Raw genomic sequence first — 23031 nt, 5'->3', positions numbered from 1 at the left:
CCAGGAAAAAAGGCCGATAGGTCCTATTTCAGAATTTTCTGGTCAGAAAAGTTGCAGAATAAATACCTGTGTTGCAGCAGTGTAAGATCTTGAGAATAGAGAAGAATATAGAGAGAATAATAGAGTTTTAAGAAGACCTCCTGGACGTCACGCCGCAAGAAATCACTCGGATCACACACCAAGTCCTTCTTCCTTGATCAGACACAAGGAACGGCCATAGGAGGAGAACCCAGTGGCAACAGCATAAGAGCTCTTTTTTATTTCAAAAATCGTGGGGCTTAATGGGAGCCCTCTCCTTTATTTATAATAATGATGGGGGTTTACAAATAATAGAAACTCACTTTAGTTTCCAAAACTAAAATTGGAAACTGAATAAAAGCAAGTCCTCTAGTTACTAAAATTAAAAATAGAAACTAGATAATAAGAAATACTGAAATTAGAAACCAACTAGGTACTGAAATTAGAAACTAATTAACCCCATCAAAGCCCAACTAAAAAGGAAACTAATAAAAAAAGGAAACTAACTAGTAATCCCGTACTTAATCTTAGAGCCCCTCTTTCAGACCCATAAAAGTGGTCCAATACACTCCAAACCACATGGACTGAAGGCCCAACACATATACAACTTAACCCCCTAGGCTTATTCCTAATAAAACAAGCCTATTTTGGTTATTAATCTGCATCAGTTTTAGGTTGCCAAATTTGGGGCTTTTCATATGGGAGGTTTCCCACACTCAATGTAAGTGTTTGAGTAGCTAGGCTAGGTCCCCCTACATCAAAACCCCCACTTAATTAGTATATTAGGAGGGATTTCGGTTAGGGTTCCCCAACCTAGCCTAGGTTAAGAATGGGGTGGGAGAGAGGGAGGTAGCTACATTGCACATAAAGAGAGAGAACTCACCTTAGCTTGGTAGGTGATACCCTTGCTCCTCCTTCCTCCTCCCTTGCTCTCCTTCACCTTCTTCTTTTGCTCTAATTTGGTAGGTAGAGAAATGAATGGGCAAGACTCGCAAGAGGTTCTATTTGTAGAAACTTAAGTTGCCTAAGGGCTGTTTGGGAAACTAATGAGTTTCACTCATTACCCGGTTAATCCGTCATTCGGTACTAACGGGCCCACCTCAGGTGTCTTGACACATTAATCTACTTCCCAATAGGTTGTCCCAACATTTGGGAGTGGTTTGAGGTGCACGGGTGCGAGGGCTTCGGCCCTATGAAAATTTATCCCTGTTTTGGCCAGTACTCTCACCGGAGGGTGTTCACCGGCTGATAGGCATCAGCCGGCGTGGGCTATTTAGGTCCACTTTGGGTGGAAACAAGGTCTATTGGTTGTGTGGATTCCTTAGGTGTTTGCATGTGTGTGGACCCTTTCTTGGTGCTTCTCACTACTAAGGTTCGGGTAAATTCCCTGCCAATGGTAGAGGACTTTCCATGACTTCTTCAGTGGTTTTTAGCCTTTCCATGCATTTAGCCAGGCAATCCACAAGTTACCAATGGTTAACACCTTGGGTGCATCACCTATGTCCAAAAAATTAGCCCGGGGTTTTGGGCACGGGTGTAACAATATGCCAATTTTATGATTTCTTTTTGCAACTTGCTGATTTATCTGGATTTGGCCATATTAAATTGACAGCCTTCTTCATCTATTCAAATGAATTTGTATCTACTGACTACCGCATTAACCCTTAGAGTGATTTGAAGCTTAGATATATGGTATTGGTCTGTAACTTTGTATATCAAGTTGATAATTTTGCTTCAAATTGTATTGCTGGCCACTGACTCTTTTTTGTTTTTGCAGGAAAATCTGGAGTCTGAGCATACTAGGTCTACACCTAATATCTAGACATATTCTGTGCTTTTCTTCTCATTGTGCTTTGTAACATAGATGTTTGACTGATTTTTTTTTTCCTACATCCCTATCATCTATTGGTTTGTTTCTATTCTTTCCACTCAATTCTTGCGCATCCAAGTAAGTAGTGAGATTTATTGTTTGATTTAAGATTGTTTGAAGGTTGACTGGTGTTATTATCTGTTGAGCTACATGTCTATTTGAAGTCTGAAGTTGCTGTTGTCCATAAACTTACTGATGGGGTTTTCTGCTTCTGTGGCTATTTGGATGCAACTTCGAGGTACTGTTTTCTCAACTTCTAATCCTTGGAATGCTGAGATATTTTCGGGTTCCTAGTTGTTGGTCATACCGTGCCTTTGATCCAAGTTGGTGCTTGATCTGCCCTGTGAATAGGAAACTACTGTTGGTTACTAAAATTCTGTTATCTAGTTTCTATTCTGCTGGTTTGATGAACTGTGAATACTGGTAATTGATTCAAGTTGGTTCTTACATATTGTCTTTTATATGATGGTTCTATATAATGATTGGAGAATGTGATCTTTTTTTATGCTGTTATGCTGTATGGTTGTGAAGTTATTGCATTGTTTCTAATTCTGGAGCATATATATTTTTTTTTATTCACTTGCCCAAACCCTTATATCCATCCATTGAATTGAAATAAATCTTTAAGGGTTTGAAGTATCAGGGGAGACCTAGTTTCCATAGTAATTTGGGACTGACCTAAGTTCTATTTTTGGGAGTTGTTGGAGATCTCCTATTGCTGTTTTGAGTTCTTATGATTCTGCTTGTGGGTGATATTTTCAAATTTACTATGGTGTTAGATTTGAATCCATTAAACCACTTCAGAAAACTCAAAATTTTCATTCAATCTTGTATGTACCTATCCTTACTCTCAAAATATGAATCCTGCTACTGTTTTGAGTTCCTATGGGGGTGGGATTTTCAAATTTATTATGGTGTTAGATTTGAATCCATTAAAACCACTTTAGAAAACTCGAAGATTTCATTCAATCTTGTATGTACCTATCCTTACCTAACGAGATTGTTTGTGTCTCAGCTGGAAGTTGAAACAATAAAGAAAGAAATGGAGATATCCTTATAACGATCATAGTAGGGCTTCCCACCAGAAAACAAAGGGGGAAAAAAGAGACACCATAGCGGGAGCGCAATGAGTACAGAAAATACAAACTCTAAGCAAAAGAAGGAAAGAAGGGAGAAATCAAATTAAAAAAATATAAGAAAGGCATTTCAGTTCAATTATTTTGTTCATCACATCTGCTCTTTAGTGTGTGTCGTTAGTTTTCTTGGATTGTCAGTAGAGAGATTATTGTTTGAGATCCAGGGTCTGGAGAGACGATAGTGGCGGAACAGAAGAAATGGAGCTGGGATGTTCTGGATTCACACCGCGAAATTCATTTAAGCATCAAGATTATACTCCCGCTCCTGTGATTCGGAGGTATTCGATTTCAATATCATCAATTTTGTCATGGTCTGACTCCCCGAAGAAAGTTTTAGCAGTGGACACATTTCTTCTTTGAAAACACTTTTTTATGATTCTTCTGTGTATTTTATGGAGGGATTTAGTTGTGTTGTTGTGGTAGTCATCCAATTAGGTTACTGTCTTAGCATTTTTTTTTTTTTTTTTGTCACAAGTGAGTTCTATTGTTTCTTGTGGCTTGAGATGAAGATCATATTTGCTTGGTGGGAAAGTTTTGAAGTAACATTGATAGTTCTTGCAGTGGACAGTGTGAGATGCTCTCTACGATTGAGCAGTTGGTGTGAGGATTATTGGCTGTTACAAGATAGACAGGCTTAGCTCGTGAATGATTGAATGTTGTTGCCATTTTGGCTGATGGAAACAGTAATCATTTTATCTGCTGAACACTTACTAGAGTTGATGGAGAAATAAGGGACTCGCGAGAATAAGCAGATCTGCTGCTGAAAAGTAGAATCTTGATGAACAGGACCACTAGGAAAATGGAGAAGAATGAAAATTGAAGAAATATACAAGGCTATAACTAGCATTAGTTGCTTCTTAACATAATTGTTTTTCCTTGTCTCATAAATTGCAGTGTAGCAGTTTTTTTAGACTATGAATAGCTGGGACAATCATACTGTAATGCATCATATATGGTGAAGAACTACCACTTGATTTTCCACTTGGAGGAAACTTATTCTTAGGTGTTTGGAAGTGACAATGAAAAGGTTTGATGAAGTTACAACTGCTAAACACTCGAAGATTTCCTTGCGCTGAATTTATTGTCTATGTTGATAGTTGAACTACCTTGTATAGCATAATAACACCAATGCATTTTTTCCCCTCTTTTTGTTTCTTTGTTATGTGCAAGGATTATATTAAGGAATTATATCTTGTGTGTATTTGACAAAATTGTTGGACATAACAATGTTCTATTACATCTGTTTGATAGCATACGAGAGAAGAATACATGAAGTTGAGACAAGAAGCCAATGAACTGCAGGAGTACTCTAATGCAAAACTTGATCGAGTTACACACTATTTGTGTGTTCTTGCTGATAGGACTCGTAAGCTTGGTGAAATGTGATGTATGGTGCATGCTAGGTATTTTGATAGGCTTATGTTCAAAACGGTGGATTGGGGTATAGTATGTTTCTAGTCCCATAGAGTCACATAGATTCTGCATTCACTGGTGCATAAAGATTGGCAGTTCTATATTGCCATACTGATTTAATGTTGTCATTACATCTTCCAACGTGTTTAACTGAATAATGACTTGCTTCTCAGATTTACAGCAGTTTTTACATTTAGCACGCTAATATATTGGCAAAAGCAATTTTGATTTTTACAAAAGCATTGAGAACTAAATTCTGTTACCTCTATTTGAATCTCAGGAATATTCTGTGTTATAAAAATTATTAAGAACTAAATTCTGTTACCAAACCAATTGTTGGAACTTTTCTAATGGTTCTTTTGCATCTCCCCTTACACCTGGAAAGTGGTATATTTTGGATGCATTCCCCCGGTAGACAATTCTTTAGTTTGTTAACTTAGTGGCTTAGCATATTAAACTCTGCAGAATTGGTTGATTATTAGATACTGCATTATTGTCTGAAATGGTTTATTATGGAAGTCATCTGGCATAAGTTTCCACACGTTCATGTGAAGACTGACATTGGTCATGTCTATATGGGCATATTTTCCATTGTAAATATTGCATTCAGTGTATTGCTTGGAAACTTAGTTTGAATTTTTGAAGCTTTAGGCTTCTGGTATTTAGAGTGTGAGCCTTGGTACAATGATAGGGTTGGTCTCTTGCCACCTGGTGGTAGCGGGTTCAAGTCAAGGAAACAGCCTCTGCTCGAAGCCAGGGTAAGGCTTTATACGTCTTCCCCTTCCCAGACCCTGCAGTAGAGGGAGCCTTGTGCACTGGGACCCTTTTTATGCTTCTATTATTTCCATTGTGTCATTCTGATTTTCCTTCTGAATCATTGCTTATTTTTAGCGATTGTTCCCTCCATATTTCAATTGATGACGATCACTTCTTTATATGAATATGTGTCTACTTTATATTTTTGCATTATCAACGCCTTGTATTTTCTTTTGAATCTGAAAAGGTACCTATTTATCTCACATATTTTCTTCTCTTAATAGTCATGGTCTTAATTGTTAATTTGTTATCTTGTATTTGAGTGATTTTAAAGTTGACCTATGCATAATTGCTATTTTATAACGAGTTGCGCTTATTTCACCATTGGTCTATGAGAAGAAAAGGTTGTTCAATGACCTATTAACTGCTAAAGGTACATCTGTCCTGAGGTTAGTTAAGAATGCTTATTTTTGTATTTTCAGAGCTAGATTTTCATATGAGTTAACATTTTACTTCCTCATCCTTCTTGTTAAAAAAGGCTACTTTTAATGGGTATGGTGCACTGATAATTTCAGGAAATATAAAAGTATTTTGTCGTACACGGCTGCTATTTGAAGATGAAGTCTCATTAATAGTTGAGTTTCCTGATGGTTTCACCATCCATATTAAAACTGGTGTTGATTCTTTATCCAATCCAGAGATGGATCTCGAATTTGATAGGGTGTATGGACCGCATGTTGGGCAAGGTGAGAGAATATAAGTTGTCTTTTGTTGTTTCCTTTTCTTCATAACCTACATTTCCATAATTCCCTTTTTCTTTTTCTTTTTTTTTTTCTTTTTCTGAACTCAAGTACTATCTATGTTACTTGCAGAGCTAATATAGGATTTTCAGCATATTGATTGTGTGAAAATATTATGCAGAGGAGCTCTTCCATGATGTTTAGCCATTTGTGCAGTCAGCTTTGGGTGGCTATAATGTTTCTATATTTGCTTATAGGTAAACTCGTTCTGGAAAGACACATACCATGGTCTTCCTTTCACTCAATCTTGCTTTGGCTCCCCGGGGACTCCTGGGTGCTGTTATCTTATGTTGTCTATGTGTTTGAGGCATCTATGCCATGCATCTTGACTTATCTAACCAAACCTGTCTTGCAGCCTTGCAGGAAGGATATAGTTATGATTGGGGTCGGCCTTTCTCCTCATGAATAAAGTCTTCTTTTGCCGCCAATTGCGGGCAACCTTCTTTCCTTATGAATGAGGTTTTCTTTTATGGCCAATTGGGGTCGTCTCATCCTTTCCTCGTGGATGAAATCTTCTTTTATCTACCAGTTCAGGTCAATTTGTCCTTCCCTCGTGGATGAGATCTTTTACTGACTAGTTTGGGTCAGCCTTTTTCTCCTCATGAATGGGGTCTTTTTTTTTTTTTTTTTTTTCCTGACCATTGGGGTTGGCCTTTCTACTTCAGTGGGATGATTATCCTAGTTTGGACCGTGAGTCTCACCTTTGCCAATCTATTATGTTCGGCTTGGTCTCATCGTTACAGATGGGGTGATTATCACGACGACAACCTTGTTCAAATCTTCAAGATTAGGTCATGATTGATTCTTCAACTACTGTTGCAACTAGTCTTATAGCTTATTTAACCTCGCTCCTTGAGATAGTGTTGTAGCTTACAGATTAGGATAACTTTTGGAAGAGTCCCATTAGGTAAGTGTTATCTTATTTGTTAGGATATCTCCTAGCGATATGATCTGCTGAGTTAATGATATGATCTGTTGAGCTGGCAACAAGTGACCCTCCCGCAATCATCGTGATTGGATCAGATCCTTAAGGAGGTGATCTAACGGGTCGGTAATGTAGATAAGCGATCTGAGAGGTCGGCTCAGCCAAGGATGACCCAAGGGGTCGGGCTTCCCAAGGATGACTTGGATGGTTGGCTTGGCCAAGGATATCCCAAGGGAGTGGTATTTTTACCCTCATCATAAGCCCCCCCCCCCACTCCTTCAGGTTGAGGTTTGAAGGTCGACCTGTGTGGGAGTTCAGCAAACAAGGATTATGTGCTCAAATCAGGTTATGGATCTTCATTTCAGTGAAGACATCTTTGTTTACTTCTGATTTTTTACAGTTGTCTTTTCGTACCGACCTTTTAAGTTGGGATTTTGAGAGCCAACTACAAAAGAACCGTTGGCTCAGTTTTTCCTACCTTAGAACATAACGTTTATGGTGCTGAGCTGAGATTTGGTCTTATGCGCCTCAGAGCGTAAGGTCTTTTCTCGAGCTGAGGCTCGATCATGAGGTGTCGAGTCGTGGCTCGGGCTTACGTGCCTTAGTACGTAAAGTCTCGAGGTGTTAAGCCAGGGCTCGGGCTTGCATGCCTTAGTGAGTAAGCTTTTGAGGTGTCAAGCCAAGTCTCGGGCTTACGTGGCTCGGGCTTGCTTGATTAGTGTGTAAAATTTTAAGGTGTCAGAGTCAAGGCTCGGGCTTTCATGCCTTAGTGCGTAAGGTGTTGAGTTGTCGAGCTGGGTCTCAGGCTTACCTGCCTTAATGCGTAAGGTCTTGAGGTGCCGAGTCAGGGCTCAGGCTTGTGAGCATTTGTGCATAAGGTCTTAAGGTGTCGAGTAGGGGCTTGGGCTTACGTGCCTTAGTGCATAAGGTTTTGAGTTGTCAGGCCGAGACTCAGGCTTGTGTGCCTTTGTGTGTAAGGTTTTGACATACCGATTTGAGGATCGAGCTTGTGCTCTTTGAGCCAGGGCTCAAGCTTACGAGTGCATAAGGTCTTATGGTACCGAGCCGAGACTTAGGCTTGCATGCTTTAATGCGTAAGGTTTTGAAGTACGAGCCAGGGCTTGGGCTTGCATGCCTTAGTGCTTTGAGGTGCCAAACGGGTCTTAGGCTTGCGCGCCTTACTGCGTAAGGTCTTGAGGTGCCATGCTGGGGCTCAGGCTTGTGCGTGCCTTAGTGCATAAGGTCTTGAGGTGTTAAGCCAGGGCTCGGGCTTGTTTGCCTTGAGTCGGGGCTCGGGCTTATGTGCCTTAGTGCGTAAGGTCTTGAGGTGCCAAGCCGGGGCTTGGGCTTGAGTGCCTTATTGCGTATGGTTTTGAGGTACCGAGCTGGGGCTTGGGCTTACGTATTTTAGTACGTAAGGTTTTAAGGTGCCAAGCAGGGGCTCAGGCTTGTGCGCTTTGAGCTAGGGCTCGGGCTTTCCTTACAGATGAGATATTCTTTTATCAATTAATTCTGGTCGACCTTTCTTTCCTAATGAATGAGGTCTTCTTTTGCTGACCATTGGGGCTGGATTAGCCATTCTATGCGGATGAGTTCTTTTATCGGCCAGTTTGCGTCTACCCTTCTTTCGTCACAAATGAGGTCTTCTTATGTCGACATCAGAGTCTTCTCGCCCTTCCCTTGTGGATGAGATCATCTTTTGCCGCCAATTGGGGTCAGCCTTTCTTTCATCATTAATGAGGTCTTCTTTTATCGCCAATTGAGGTCGGCCTTTCTTTCCTTATGAATGAGGTCTTCTTTTGCCATCAGTTGGGGTCGCTCGTCCTTTCCTCGTGGATGAGATATTCTTTTACCTACCAGTTCGGTTTAACCTTCCCTCATGGATGAGATCTTCTTTGACTGACCAGTACGGGTCGGCCTTTCTTCTTCAGTAGGTTATCCGGTTCTAGATTGTGATTCTCACCTTTGCCAATCTGTTATGCTTGACTTGGTCTTATTGTTACGGATGGGGTGATTATCACGGCGACAAACTTGTTCAGATCTTCAGGATTAGGTCATGATTGATTCTTCGACTACCATTGCAGCTAGTCCTATAGCTTGTTGATCCTCGCTTCATGAGATGTCGGTGTTGTAGCTTGCTAATGTCATCCCACAGACGACACCAATCCATTGTGGTAAAAATTGATTAGGTGAACTTCCTTACAAGACTTGGTACTCCATGCTAGACCTGTACAGAAGAACAGACAAAAGTGAGCCAGGCTGAGCTGACGGGGGACCCATCGATGCGTAAGTCAGATTTCTTTAACAACAGATACTCAAGAGAGGTTTTTTTTTTTTTTAAATAATCCATCTCCATTTTTGGGGGCTCACCTTTATATTTATAGGCAGTTGAGGGGAGTTCTATTTTGACAAGTAGTTCACTCTTGTTAGGATAACTTTTGGAAGAGTCCCATTAGGTAAGTGTTTATTTATTAGGATATCTCCTAACGATAAGATCTGCTAAGCTGGCAACGAGTGATCCTCGGGATTGTCCCCATAATCACTGTGATTGGATCAGATCCTCAGGGAGGTGTTTTGACAGGTCAGCCATATAGATAGGTGATCTGAGAGGTCGGCTTAGCCAAGGATGACCCAAGGGGTCAGGTTTCCCAGGGATGACTTGGATGGTCGTCTCGGCCAAGGATGTCCCAAGGGAGTGGTATTTTTACCCTCATCATAAGCCCCCCACTCCTTCAGGTCGAGGTTCAAAGGTCAACCTGTAGGAATTCAGCAAACAAGAATTATGTGCTCGGATCAAGTTATGGAGTGGTATTTTTACCCTAATCATAATCCCCCACTCCTTCAGGTCGAGGTTCAAAATTCTACTCGTAGGAGTTCAGCAAACAAGAACTATGTGCTCAGATCAGGTTATGGATCTTCATTTCAGTGAAGACATCTTTGTTTACTTTCGATTTTTTGCAATTGTCTTTTTGTACCGACCTTCGAAGTTGGGCATTTAAGAGCTAACCACAAAAGAACCGTTGGCTCAATTTTTCCTACCTTAGAATGTAAGGTCTTTGGTGTTGAGCTGAGGTTTGGTCTTATGCGCCTCAGAGTGTAAGGTCTTTACTCGAGCTGAGACTCGGTCATAAGGTGCTGAGTTGTGGCTCGTACTTACATGCCATAGTGCGTAAAGTCTTTAGGTGTCGAGTTAAGGCTCGGGCTTGCGTGCCTTAGTGCGTAAAGTCTTAAGGTGTCAAGCTAGGGCTCAGGCTCGGGCTTGGGCTCGGGCTCAGGCTCGGGCTCACATGCCTTAGTGCATAAGGTTTTGAGGTGCCAAACCAGGGCTCTGGCTTACGTGCCTTAGTACGTAAAGTTTTGAGGGGTCGAGCCGAGGCTCGTGCTTTCGTGCCTTAGTGCGTAAGGTCTTGAGGTGTCGAGCCTGGGCTCGGGCTTACATGCATTAGTGCGTAAGGTCTTTTGGTGCAGAGCTGAGGCTCAAGATTGCATGCCCTTATGCGTAAGGTCTTGAGGTGTCGAGTCGGGGCTCGAGCTTGTGTGCCTTATAGCGTAAGGTCTTTAGGTGCCGAGTAGGGGCTCGGGATTACATGCCTTAGTATGTAAGGTCTTGAGGTGCCAAGCTAGGCTCGGGCTTGCGTGCTTTAGTTCGTAAGGTCTTGAGGTGTCGAGCCAGGCCTCGAGCTTTAGTGCCTTATAGCGTAAGGTCTTGAGGTGTTAAGCCAGGGCTTAGGCTTTCATGCCTTAGAGCGTAAGGTCTTGAGGTGTTGAGCCGGGGATCGGGCTTTCATGCTTTAGTGCGTAAGGTCTTGAGGTGTCGAGCCGGGGCTCGAGCTTGCGTGCCTTAGTGCATAAGGTTTTGAGGTGCCGAGTCGGGACTCGGGCTTATGAGCCTGTGTGTAAGGTTTTGAGGTGCCAAGCCAAGGCTTGGGCTTGTGCGCTTTGAGCCGGGGCTCAGGCTTACATGCCTTAGTGCATAAAGTCTTGAGGTGCCGAGCCATGGCTCGGGCTTGCATGCCTTAGTGCATATGGTTTTAAGGTACCAAGCTGGGGCTCGAGCTTGCGTGCCTTGAGCCGGGGCTCGGGCTTACGTGCCTTATTACATAAGGTTTTGAGGTATCGAGTCGGGGCTCCGGCTTATGCGCCTTGAGCTAGGGCTCGAGCTTTCCGCGCGGATGAGATATTCTTTTACCGACCAGTTTTGGTCGGCCTTTCTTTCCTCACGAATGAGGTCTTCTTTTGTCGACCATTGAAGTTGGCTTAACCCATTCTGTGAGGATGAGTTCTTTTATCGGCTAGTTCGGGTTTGCCTTTCTTTTCTCACTAATGAGGTCTTCTTTTGCTGACATTGGGCTCGGCTCGTCCTTCCCTCATGGATGAGATCATCTTTTGCCGCTAATTGGGGTAGGCCTTTCTTTCATCATGAATGAGGCCTTCTTTTGCCGCCAATTGGGGTCGGCCTTTCTTTCCCCATAAATGAGGTCTTCTTTTGCCGTCAATTGGGGTTGGCTCGTCCCTTCCTCGTGGATGAGATCTTTTACCTACTAGTTTGGGTCGGCATATCCTTTCCTCATGGATGAGATCTTCTACCAACCAGTTCGGGTCGACCTTTCTCTCATAATGAATGAGGATTTCTTTTTTCGACCTTTGAGGTGCCGAACCGAGGTTTGGGCTTTGTGCACCTTGAGCTGGGGCTTGGGCTTGGGCTTACGTGCTTTAGTATGTAAGGTCTTGAGGTGCCGAGCCGGGGCTCTGGCTTGTGTGCTTTATTGTGTAAGGTCTTAAGGTGCCGAGCCAGGGCTCGAGGTTATACGCTTTATGCCGGGGCTCAGTCTTGTGCATTTTTAGTCGGGGCTAGGGTTTGTGTGCCTTAGTGCATAAGGTTTTGAGGTGCCAAGCCTGAGATCGGGCTTGCAAGGCTTGCTTGCCTTAGTGTGTAAGGTCTTGAGGTGCCTAGCTGAGGCTCGGGCTCGCACACTTGTGAGTCGGGGCTCGGGCTTACGTGCCTTAGTTTGTAAGGTCTTGAGTTATCGAGACGGGGCTCGGGCTTTCCTTACGGATTAGATAATCTTTTACCAACCAAGTTTAGTTGGCCTTTATTTCCTCACAAAAGAGGTCTTCTTTTGTCGACTATTGGTGTTGGTTCAGCCATTCTGTGCGGATGAGTTCTTTTACCGACCAGTTCGGGTCGGCCTTTCTTTCCTTAAGAATAAGGTCTTCTTTTACTGACATTGGGGTTAGCTTGTCCTTCCCTTGTGGATGAGATTTTCTTTTACAGCCAATTGCGGTCAGCGTTTCTTTCCTCATGAATGAGGTCTTCTTTTGTCGCCAATTGGGGTCGACCTTTCTTTCCTCATGAATAAGGTCTTTTTTTGCCATCAATTGTGGTCGGCTAGTCCTTTCCTCAGGGATGAGATCTTTTACCTACCAATTCAGGTTGGCTTGTCCTACCCTCGTGGATGAGATATTCTTTTACCAACTAGTTCGGGTTAGCCTTTCTCTCATCATTAATGAGGCCTTTTTTTTCCCGACCACTGGGGTCGGCCTTTCTTCTTTATTGGGATGATTATCCCGTTCTGGATGGTGATTCTCACCTTTGCTAATCTGTTATGCTCGGATTAGTTTTATTGTTACAGATGCGGTGATTATCAGGATGATCTTGTTCAGATCTTCAGGATTGGGTCATGATTGATTCTTCGACTACTGTTACAGTTAGCCCTATAGCTTGTTCATCCTCGCTTTATGAGATGTCGGTGTTATAGCTTGCATGCCTTAGTGCGGATGGTTTTGAGGTACTGAGCTAGGGCTGGAGCTTGTGCGCCTTGAGCCGGGGCTCGAGCTTGCATGCCTTTTTACATAAGGTTTTGAGGTACCGAGCTAGGGCTCGGGCTTTCCTCGCGGATGAGATATTCTTTTACCGACTAGATATGGTCGGCCTTTTTTTCCTCACGAATGAGGTCTTCTTTTACCCACCGTTGAGGTTGGCTTAACCATTCCGGGCGAATGAGTTCTTTTACCAGCCAGTTTGGGTCTACCTTTCTTTCCTTACGAATGAGGTCTTCTTTTTCTGATATTGGGGTCGGCTTGTCCTTCCCTAGTGGATGAGATCATCTTTTTCCACTAATTGGGATCGGCCTTTCTTTCATCATGAATGAGGCCTTCTTTTACCGCCAATTAGGGTTGGCTTTTCCTTCCTCATGAATGAGGTCTTCTTTTGTCATTAATTAGGGTCGGCTTATCCTTCCCTCGTGGATGAGACCTTTTATCGACCAGTGGGTCGGCCTTTCTCTCCTAATGAATGAGGTTTTTTTTTTTCCCCATCTATAGGGGTGCAGAGCCGAGGTTTGGGCTTACGTGGTTTAGTGCGTAAGGTTTTAAGGTGTCGAGCCATGGCTCGGGCTTACTGCCTCAGTGCATAAGGTCTTGAAGTGCCTAGCCGGGGCTCGGGCTTGGGCTTGCGCTTTTTGAGTCGGGGCTCGAGTTTGAGTGCCCTAGTTTGTAAGGTCTTGAGGTGCCAAGCCAGGGCTCAAGCTTTCCTTGCAGATTAGATTTTTTTTACCATTAGGTATAGTCAGCTTTTATTTCCTTACGAAAGAGGTCTTATTTTGTCGACCATTAGGGTTGGTTCAGCCATTCTGTGCGGATGAGTTCTTTTACCGACCAGTTCGAGTCGGCTTTTCCTGCCTCACAGATGAAGTCTTCTTTTACTGACATTGGGGTCGTTTCCTCCTTCCCTTATAGATGAGATCTTCTTTTACCAGCAATTGGGGTTGGCCTTTCTTTCCTTATGAATGAGGTCTTCTTTTGTCGCCAATTGGGGTCGACCTTTCTTTCCTCATGAATGATGAATGAGGTCTTCTTTTGCCATTAATTGGGGTCGGCTTGTCCTTCCCTCGTGGATGAGATCATCTTTCACCGACTAGTTTAGGTCGGACTTTCTCTCCTCATGAATGAGGTCTTTTTTTTCCTTACCATTGGGGTCGGCCTTTCTTCTTTAGTGGGATGATTATCCCATTCTGGACCGTGATTCTCACCTTTGATAATCTGTTATGCTCGGTATAGTCTTATTGTTACAGATGGGGTGATTATCAGGATGACAACCTTGTTCAAATCTTTAGGATTAGGTCTTGATTGATTCTTCAACTACTGTTGTAGCTAGTCCTATAGCTTGTTCATCCTCGCTCCATGAGATGTCGGTGTCGTAGCTTGCGTGCCTTAGTGTGTATGATTTTGAGGTACCTAGTTGAGGCTCAAGCTTGCGCGCCTTGAGCCGGTGCTTTGGCTTGCGAGCCTTATTGCATAAGGTTTGAAGGTGCTGAGCTGAGAGTCGCGCTTATGCACCTTGAGCTGGGGCTCGGGCTTTTCTCGCGGATGAGATATTCTTTTACTGACCAGTTATGGTTGGCCTTTCTTTCCTCACGAATGGGGTCTTCTTTTGCCGACATTGGAGTCAGCTCGTCCTTCCCTCGTGGATGAGATCATCTTTTGCGGCTAATTGGGGTCAGCCTTTCTTTCATCATGAATGAGGCCTTCTTTTGCCGCCAATTGGGGTCGGCCTTTCTTTCCTCATGAATGAGGTCTTCTTTTGCTGTCAATTGGGGTTGGCTTGTCCCTTCCTCATGGATGAGATCTTTTACCTACCAGTTTGGGTCGGTTTATCCTTCCCTTATGGATGAGATCTTCTTTTTCCGACCAGTTCGGGTTGGCCTCTCTTTCCTAATGAATGAGGTTTTTGTTTCGAATATTGGAGTGCCGAGCTGGGGTTTGGGCTTTGTACACCTTGAGTCGGGGCTCGGGCTTTTGTGCTTTAGTGCGTAAGGTCTTGAGGTGCCGAGCTGGGGCTCGGGCTTGTCTGCTTAGTGCGTAAGGTTTTGAGGTGCCGAGCTATGGCTCAGGCTTGCATGCCTTAGTGCGTAAGGTCTTGAGGTGCCTAGCCAGGGCTCGGGCTTGTGTGTCTTAGTCATTGAAAACACTGCACATAGAAAATTGCAATCAAATGGTTTTGACGAAGGGTTAGAAAACCTTTCATTGCTTCAGCACTTGCTGATAGAAAATTGCTAAAATCTAGAGGCATTTCCAGAGGGCATACGACAGCTGTCATCGCTTTGACATTTTGCAATTACAGAATGCCCTAAGCTTGAGTCTTTATCACAAGAGATGCAACATTGGAGATCACTACAAAAACTAAGTATTTTCACTTGTAAAAATCTAAGGGATCTGCCAAGGGGCATTGCTAAACTTACATCACTTCAAGAATTGGAGATCAATGGATGTGATTGCTTGATCTCTTTTCCAGATGAGATACAAGAATTGATTTCATTAAAAATGCTGAAGATTGTGCAGTGTTCAAATTTGAGAGCTCTACCAGACGGCTTGGGCAACCTCTCATTGCTAGAGGTATTGGAAATTTCAAGTTGCAATAGGTTGACATATTTGCCTGGAGGGATGCAGCACTTAATATCACTAGACACACTGAAGATAAAAGGCTGTGATAATCTGAAAAAATTACCAGAGGAATTGGGGAACCCTTCATCCCTTAGTGTGTTGGATATATTTGTTGTCCTAATCTAACAGTTCTACCAGATGGCTTTGGGATACCTCAAAACACTCAATTGGTTGGATCTAACTGATTGTTCCAATCTACCAGCTCTAGCTGCTCTATCAAGGGGCTTGGTAGACCTCTTGTTACTTCGATCTCTGTACTTCCAGAGATGCCTTAATTTAACGCCGTTCCCCGACACTCTGCCACACATGACATCCTTACAGGTACTTTGGTTGATCGAGTGTCCCAAACTAGAAGATTTGACCAACAGGTTGAGATCTCTCTCAGCACTTGAGAAGTTGACTATCTGGGAATGTCATAACCTCATCAAGCTTTTTCCTGGGGAGGACTTCTGGGGATTCAAGCCCTGAACTTGTAACAAGAGCTGACCATTTCGCATTGTTTGAAACTAGAAACCCTGCCGTACGGATTGGAGATGCTCCAGTCACTTAAAGAGCTAGTTGTTTGGAAATGCCCTGAATTGGATTCTTTCGAGAATGTGATAACACAGCTGAAAGGGAGAAAGTTGCGAAAACTTATCATAAAAGATTGTCCTTACCTGGATACCATAGATGATGCAGTTTAATCCCCTGTTAACATTGTCCTTTCTCCACTAGGCTACAGGTTCATTTTTTCGTACCTACTCATTTCTTTCTTTTGAATTTTCCTTTCTAACCAATGCTCAAAAATATAGTGTTTGTTTAGCTATTTATTTCTTTTTTCCCTGCATTTTTCTCTAAATTTATCTTTTGTTTGTTGTTACGGTTAATATTGAGGTTTGTTATGGATACAAAGTCGTCGTTCATATGGTGGTTGTGATCTTGGTGAATTTCTTCCTTTCATTGACATATAAACGTGGGCTTTCTGCTCCTAGCCTCATAAGTGAGTATTGCAATAAATTTTAGGCTTCCCCACACCCACTCCTTTCCATGTGACTTTTTTCCTTGTTTTTCTTTTTTCATAATTCTAAAGTTTTTTGTTTGCTCTCTTTTTGGTATCAAGTTCAAATGTTCTTGATTTCATGGTTTCCTATGTTATTTAATATCGTTCACAATTATCTTTACTCTTTTATTGCCCTTTTTCCTTTTTTGGTGTGCTTACTCTGTTATTGCCTTTGGTTCTCCTTGGGTATGTATTCCTTTTGAGCCTATGAATTGTTATACATTGTTGTTTCCCTCCTGGCAACAATCTTTTAGCATTTTGAATGAATTATTCTCCTTTTCAGATGATTCTCCTCTCTTTCTTTTACCTTTTTGTTTCTCTGAAAGATAAAAAGAATTTTATTATTGAAGGCTTGGGGCCAGAGGAACCTAGAGCCAAAGGAAGGCCTAAACAGTACAAGCCTTCCATTGTATGTCAGTATTTCATCCTTTCTTTGCTCATAAAAAGTAAGCTGTATGAGAAAACTTACAAGCAGAACAAAGCATAAAAAACATCCCAGTTCATTCTAACAGAAAGAGAGAGACATCCTTGAACTCCTCCATAGCTAGCATCTGGTGCTGTTACTTTTAGCTTATGCTGCTCACCATATGTAAGTCCAGATATATTTTTTATTTGAAAATCCTTGCATCTCAGCTTCCCATACCTATTGACTACAACATTTGCATTTGTGGCTGCATCCCAAGTTCCATTGCCTCTTCTACCTAGATTTTCAGGAGCCGACCTGAATAAGAGGAGGCCCTTCGTGTTTCAGTCCAATGTTTGATTGGAAATTCAAAATTTTGAAGGAAACCAACTTCTACAATCTATACAAATTCTCCTTAAGTGGTAGATTTTGTTAAGTAAATCATAATATCATATAGAGGCTAATGTAGAGGGTGGTCCAATGCATATTACTGTTGTAATGGTGTCTAGTCCCCATTGGATCTCTAATACTCATGAATTGACCATAGTGGATGAACCCACCCACCACCCCCACCCCCCCCAAAAAAAAAAAAAAAATCTGGAACTTAATTGAATCTTTTCCTTCTTGAATTTCATCTAGAAGAATATGAAGATTAATTGATTTTTTTCCATTCAATGGGTCAAACTTTAGAATAAGAGGCCTTCAGCTGAATCCTGCGCAAGCAAAGATAAGGATTAGCCAAACTTGGCCAACTCAAGTCCAAGATCAAATCAGGATCCTGGATCTGAGTTTTAATCCATGGTAGGGCCCACCCGCCTTGTCGATCTGTAGAATATTTAGCAAATCGATCTTTCCATGTGGCAGAACAGAGCCTTTAAAACTCGTTGAAATGTCATAAAAGGGACACTCTAGTCTAATTACTGGAATGCAAGGGCAACGTCAAATGCAAAGAGGACTTATGATTGAGTTGGAAAACTGAATTAAGCTTGTGCCCAATCTGGGTTGCAGCTCTCTATCCAATGGTTCAGGTTGGCTGCATCATCCCTCCACATGACCTAAGTCCAGATTCATGCCTTGTCTTTTCTTTCTTTCTTTTATTTTTTCTCCTTATCCTATCTTTGCTCCTCTCAACTCCCTAATTTTTCCTTTTTGTTTTGTTTTTAGAGAGTATTTGGATGTCAATTTTTGGTCTGCTGTAATTTTATTCACTATGATTGTATTTTGTTGACCTTGCGATTTTATGCTCTTAAATTTTTTTGACGTAGTAAGCTTATGTTTAGCTAAACGAAAATTTAGACTCATTTACTACCTGACTCACTTTTGTTGGTATTTTTTTTTTATCAATGGTTACTCCCCCCCTCCCCCTCCCCACCCCACCCCACCCACCCCACCCCAAAAAAAAATAATAATATATATATATATATATAAAATGGTAGATGTACACAAACTGTTTCTACACCATTCATTTATGGTTCTAAATGCCAAATTTGCATTATTAGACAGGAAAGTATAGTTATTTTGAACCATTATGACACTTTGCAGCTAAGTTGGCAAGCAAAATTGTGATCATGTTCCAATGTGCCATGTTTCAGCCTTGTAGCCTTGCTGGATTTGGCATAGCCACTTTATCAAGCCTGATTTGAGCTGTTGACATGGTAGCATTACATATGGCTAATCAAAGACTCCTTTTAATTTGCATTTTCTGGATCTACTTGTCTTCCTACCACATGGAGGAGAACTCTAGATAGCGACATACTTGTCTATGGAATTTATCACCATCATGAATTAGGATGACCCTATCAATAGACTTTTGACATTCATCTAGAGCATGAACTTTTTCTTGAACTATTAAGCTATTTTTTTTTTTTTCAACCAATTTTAATTCAATTGAGAGATAAACTGCCCAGAAATTTTTGATATGTAGGCTATGAAGCACCAAAATTATAGAAAATAAAAAGGAAGAATGTGTTCAGAAGAAAAGAAAATGGAAATACAAGAGGATATAGCCTCCAAAGGAGCTTTCCTATTATCTTGAATAGGAAAACAAGAAAACACTAGAACCCATATTTGGATGGAGTGAAATCTTCGAAGGTGGACTCCCAACTCCTACTCTTTTGACAGGATTTGGAAAGCCATCTACTTTTATGTTAGCTCCAAACTTGGCTGCCTAAGTCATCACCCAGTCCATAATTCCCCAAGGAACAGGCTCATTGTTGTCTCCTGGGGCCTCTATCCCTTCATTCTTCCCCCCACCCCCAATATGTCCCCTCCTTATTTCTTTTTTCGGCTTGCTGCCTTTAGTTGTAGGGTTTTTCCCTGTTTTGTCCCCCTCTCCCCTTGAGGGTTTGCCCGTTTTTGTATTTGTTTTTTCCTCTCGGTAATGAGTTGATTTATTCATCCAAAAAAGAAAAAAAGGTTATAAAGCCCAACCAGAAACAGAGGACCCAAGGGAACCTCACAAGGAGTACAAACCACACTGAAGAACACCAACTTACCGGACATAGGAGAGAAGCCAACTAATGAGATCAAATAATACTGACTCCTCATTGATGAACCAAAAACCTAGTAAGCCTTGAGTTTTTACCCGTTAAAGCAAATGAGTTGATTCTATTAGTCACATCCCATTTGATACCATGATTGACATTGTTTTGGAATAGGTTTATGGGTTCCAATGTTTTCCTAATCCAACTTAATCATATGCCAATCTAACATGGGTTTTCTGTAGACTATTCCAATAATAGATTACATTAAACCTTAGATCTTACAATGTATTTATTTTTCTCTGATTTATTTAACATTTTCTTTTATCTGATATCTTGTATGGTTATTTACTTAGTCTTGGAGACGAAAGAAATGAAACAAAAATGTGGGACCAATTTTATATGATCAAGGGCAATGTGCCAAAACTCGCAAATATCTTCTGACTTCTGTGCCCAAATTCAACTTGTGAGTATTGTCTAGCTGGCCCAAGTCAAACTTACAGATTAGAATGCCAATTATGAAGTTTTTGTTTTGGGGCATCGACATGGACTCTTTGATGTTCATATTTTAGCTGTGGGATTCAATCATTTTTTCTTTTATAGGATGTGTCAGATAAAGTAACTGTGTTGTTCAGTAGACTTTAAACAGGATCCTTGCAAATACATTTATTTCTCAAAAAAATCATTGGAATTTTGAAATGATCACTTTGTATAACTAGCATCTTTCTAAAATATGATTTGGCCATCTATGACCTGCGGTATCGTGTCACCTCAATTTGCTCACAGCAGGAACCAAGAGAAATGGAACCCAGTAATGTTGCAAGTGTTTAACCATGTTTCAGGTAATTGTTCGAAAGTTTTATTATGTAGCATCAAATACAACCAATTACAGAAGGTAAAGGTATCAAACCAAGGTTTCTAGGAGAAGAAGTCAGTTTCAGGCTTAGCAAAAATTCAATTATTACTTATCCTCCAGGTCATGTTCTTAATGTCCAAGGACTGCACTCCTAGTGTCCTTCTAGTCTATTGTCATTATCTGTGGTGAAGTCATGGTGAATCATATCAATTGTAGATACTGCAGCTTGCAGACCTTTGTTTCCCTCAATTTGGTAGTTTTCGCTGTCTAATTAGGAGCACTGAGTCCATTCTGTAGTGTGTTTTCAGATGTCTATTAGCTCCCCTTCAATTAATTTGTAGATAGAATGGAAATTGAATAATTTTAGGTCTATATAAGGGACCTAAGCATGGGAATTTCTGACTCAAATTGGTTGGACTCAGTCAGTATACTCTTTTCAGAATCGGATGAAATTTGGGGTGAGGTTGGCCATTTCTGACTGAGATTGGCAATTCACCTGACCTGATTCTGATTTTCAAATCTTTGCCATAGAATTTTTGTTTTGTTGGTAGTCTATTCATAGAATTTTTTTCCTAATGAGTGCATTAGATAATGGGCAAGTTTTCTTTCCGAAATGGTTTAATTACTGAACATCTAGTGTTGGAGAGAGATGATATTTCTTTTGACTTTATGAATCCGAGTACTTCTGGGAGAACAAGATCATTATAAGAAACTGGCCTATATTCTCTATTGCAGTACAGCGTGTCTCTCTTATGACCCTGGAGCATTTGCTTGTGGGAGGCGTCATGCTATCATGTATTACAATATTTCAGGTTAAATGTGGTTGAGCTGGATATGATGTATCAGGAGTGAAGAAAGATGCATGTCTTGATGTTATTTGGTTTATGTTTTGTTTAGCGGGTTTTGACTGTAATAGGCGTAATTCTAAGCTACAAATATTAGGTATTAGGGGGACTGGGGGAGCGTGAGTTTACTTTACTAAGTCTTGAGACCTTGATATATTAGTAGAAAATCTTGGTCTTAATTTTCAGATGACTCTTATGTTGATTTAACAAGTATTATGAAGGAGTTCCACAGTAGTCGTGACAGTTCATAGTCTTCAAAGACTATGAATCTTCTCTTCTTATTCTTTGCTTCTTCTCTCATCTTCAATGTCTGTCACTGTCCCATTCGATCTGTCATCGAAAATGATAAATTTTAATAATATCGAATTTTTAATAGCCTGGAAAGCTTCACAACTGTCAAATTCCAACTCTTTTCCAGTCCAATATAGATCTTAGTGTTGTAGAGATTTGTTCTTCCTTGGATCTGATTTTGATCGGTTTGGAGTTGGAAATGGAGAGTGGTGGTGGTGGTGGTGATGGTGGAATGAAATTGAGGACTTAGAGGTCGAAGGACGATTGAGGTGTCGGTGTTGGACAGACTGGAACACAGGCGGCTTCTTTAGGTGCTGATGTCTCTGTTTCTTCGCTGGTAACTCATCATAAGCGGCTGCTGCTAAGCAGTTTATCGAGAATCATTATAAGATCTATCTCCAAAGCTTGCAAGATCGAAAAAGATGTATAGTTCAAGTATTTGGAGTTGATCAATTGTTCTTGAATGAGATACCTCTTTCATAAGTTTATGTTGATTAACATGTTATGCAAAGAGATATATGAAAAAGTAATAAATTGAATTCAATTGCATTCATTCAATCCTTAAATGATTGAGTTCCGATCCTGAAATTGCCTACTTTAATGACCTCCTTCACTTGCTAGCTCAGAATGTAATGATATTTGGCAGGATAAATATTTTTTACTTAAGAGAAGAAGAAGAAGAAAAGTAGATAAAAATTTATACAAATTGATTCAATTGGACCTTCCTTTGGAAGTTCATGTGTAATTGCATATTCAGTTACTTTGGCTTGGAGATGCTTTTAAAAAATTTAATTTGGACGATGTCATCCTGCAGTGTTCCCTAATGTTTCTTAAAGAGCTTGAATGATGTTGTATTTTCTGTTTTCGTTTTTGATAAATGGTAATATAGTTTCAAAATAATTGGTTTCAGATGTTGGGCACTTCAAAGAAGAGCACAAGAAGCTCAAGTATCAAATAAAGAACAAGAAGGGATGTTGAGGAATTTGGAACGTAGAGAAACTGAGTATATGCGATTGCAAAGACATAAGATGGGAATCGATGACTTTGAGCAATTAACAGTAATTGGAAAAGGTGCATTTGGTGAGGTATTTGTGAATCATTATAGGAGGAGAACTATTAGATGTGATGTCCTCTGATATTGTTAGTCTACGTAGGCATTTTCTTATGACAACTTTACAAAGTAATGGAAAACTAACCCCAACACTCTGTCTTTGAAAGCCAATGCTAGAAAATAATAACTTAAGGTGAATCACTTCAGCATGTATATTAAATGTATAGTGGAGAAACTAGGAAAAGTGTGATTTCAATGTGAGCTCAAGTATGTGAAAACATCAATAAATAGGCATTAGATGTGCGTAAGACATGTATGTCTTTCTAGATGTGCTTAAGACATGTATGTCTTTCCAAGTGAAAAGTGTTTTTAAATACTCAAGGTCTCCAAGGAATATGCCAATGAAATAATTTAGAGTAGATGTTCCAAGAGTGTGGATGGATCTTCAAACAAGGGCCATAAAGATCTAGTTCATGAAAACTGTAACAAGTGGTCTTCCCATAATTGGAGGAAAATCTACAAAACCAAAAAATGTTGGTGATCTTGGTTAAATTATGGAATATTAAGTTTTTCAGCTTGTTTTCTTTCCTACATGTATGTTCCAATTGTTAGACTTGATCCAGTGCCAGGATCACATTGCTTGAGAGTTTTTTTCTCTTTGATCTAAAATGTGCAGTGTGAAACCTAGTAGATGGTCTTCTTCCTT

At 40.9% G+C, this 23031-nt stretch overlaps 1 pseudogene; it reads left to right on the top strand.

The window, feature by feature from the left end:
* The first annotated feature begins 18290 nt into the window (after positions 1 to 18290).
* LOC122078446 overlaps positions 18291 to 23031 on the top strand; it is a 19224-nt pseudogene continuing 14483 nt past the window's right edge.

The sequence above is a fragment of the Macadamia integrifolia genome, chromosome 5, assembly GCF_013358625.1.
Source record: "Macadamia integrifolia cultivar HAES 741 chromosome 5, SCU_Mint_v3, whole genome shotgun sequence".
In the NCBI taxonomy this organism is placed as follows: domain Eukaryota; kingdom Viridiplantae; phylum Streptophyta; class Magnoliopsida; order Proteales; family Proteaceae; genus Macadamia; species Macadamia integrifolia.
The sequence above is the reverse complement of the archived record's forward strand: the minus strand, read 5'-3'. Positions and strand labels throughout refer to the sequence as shown.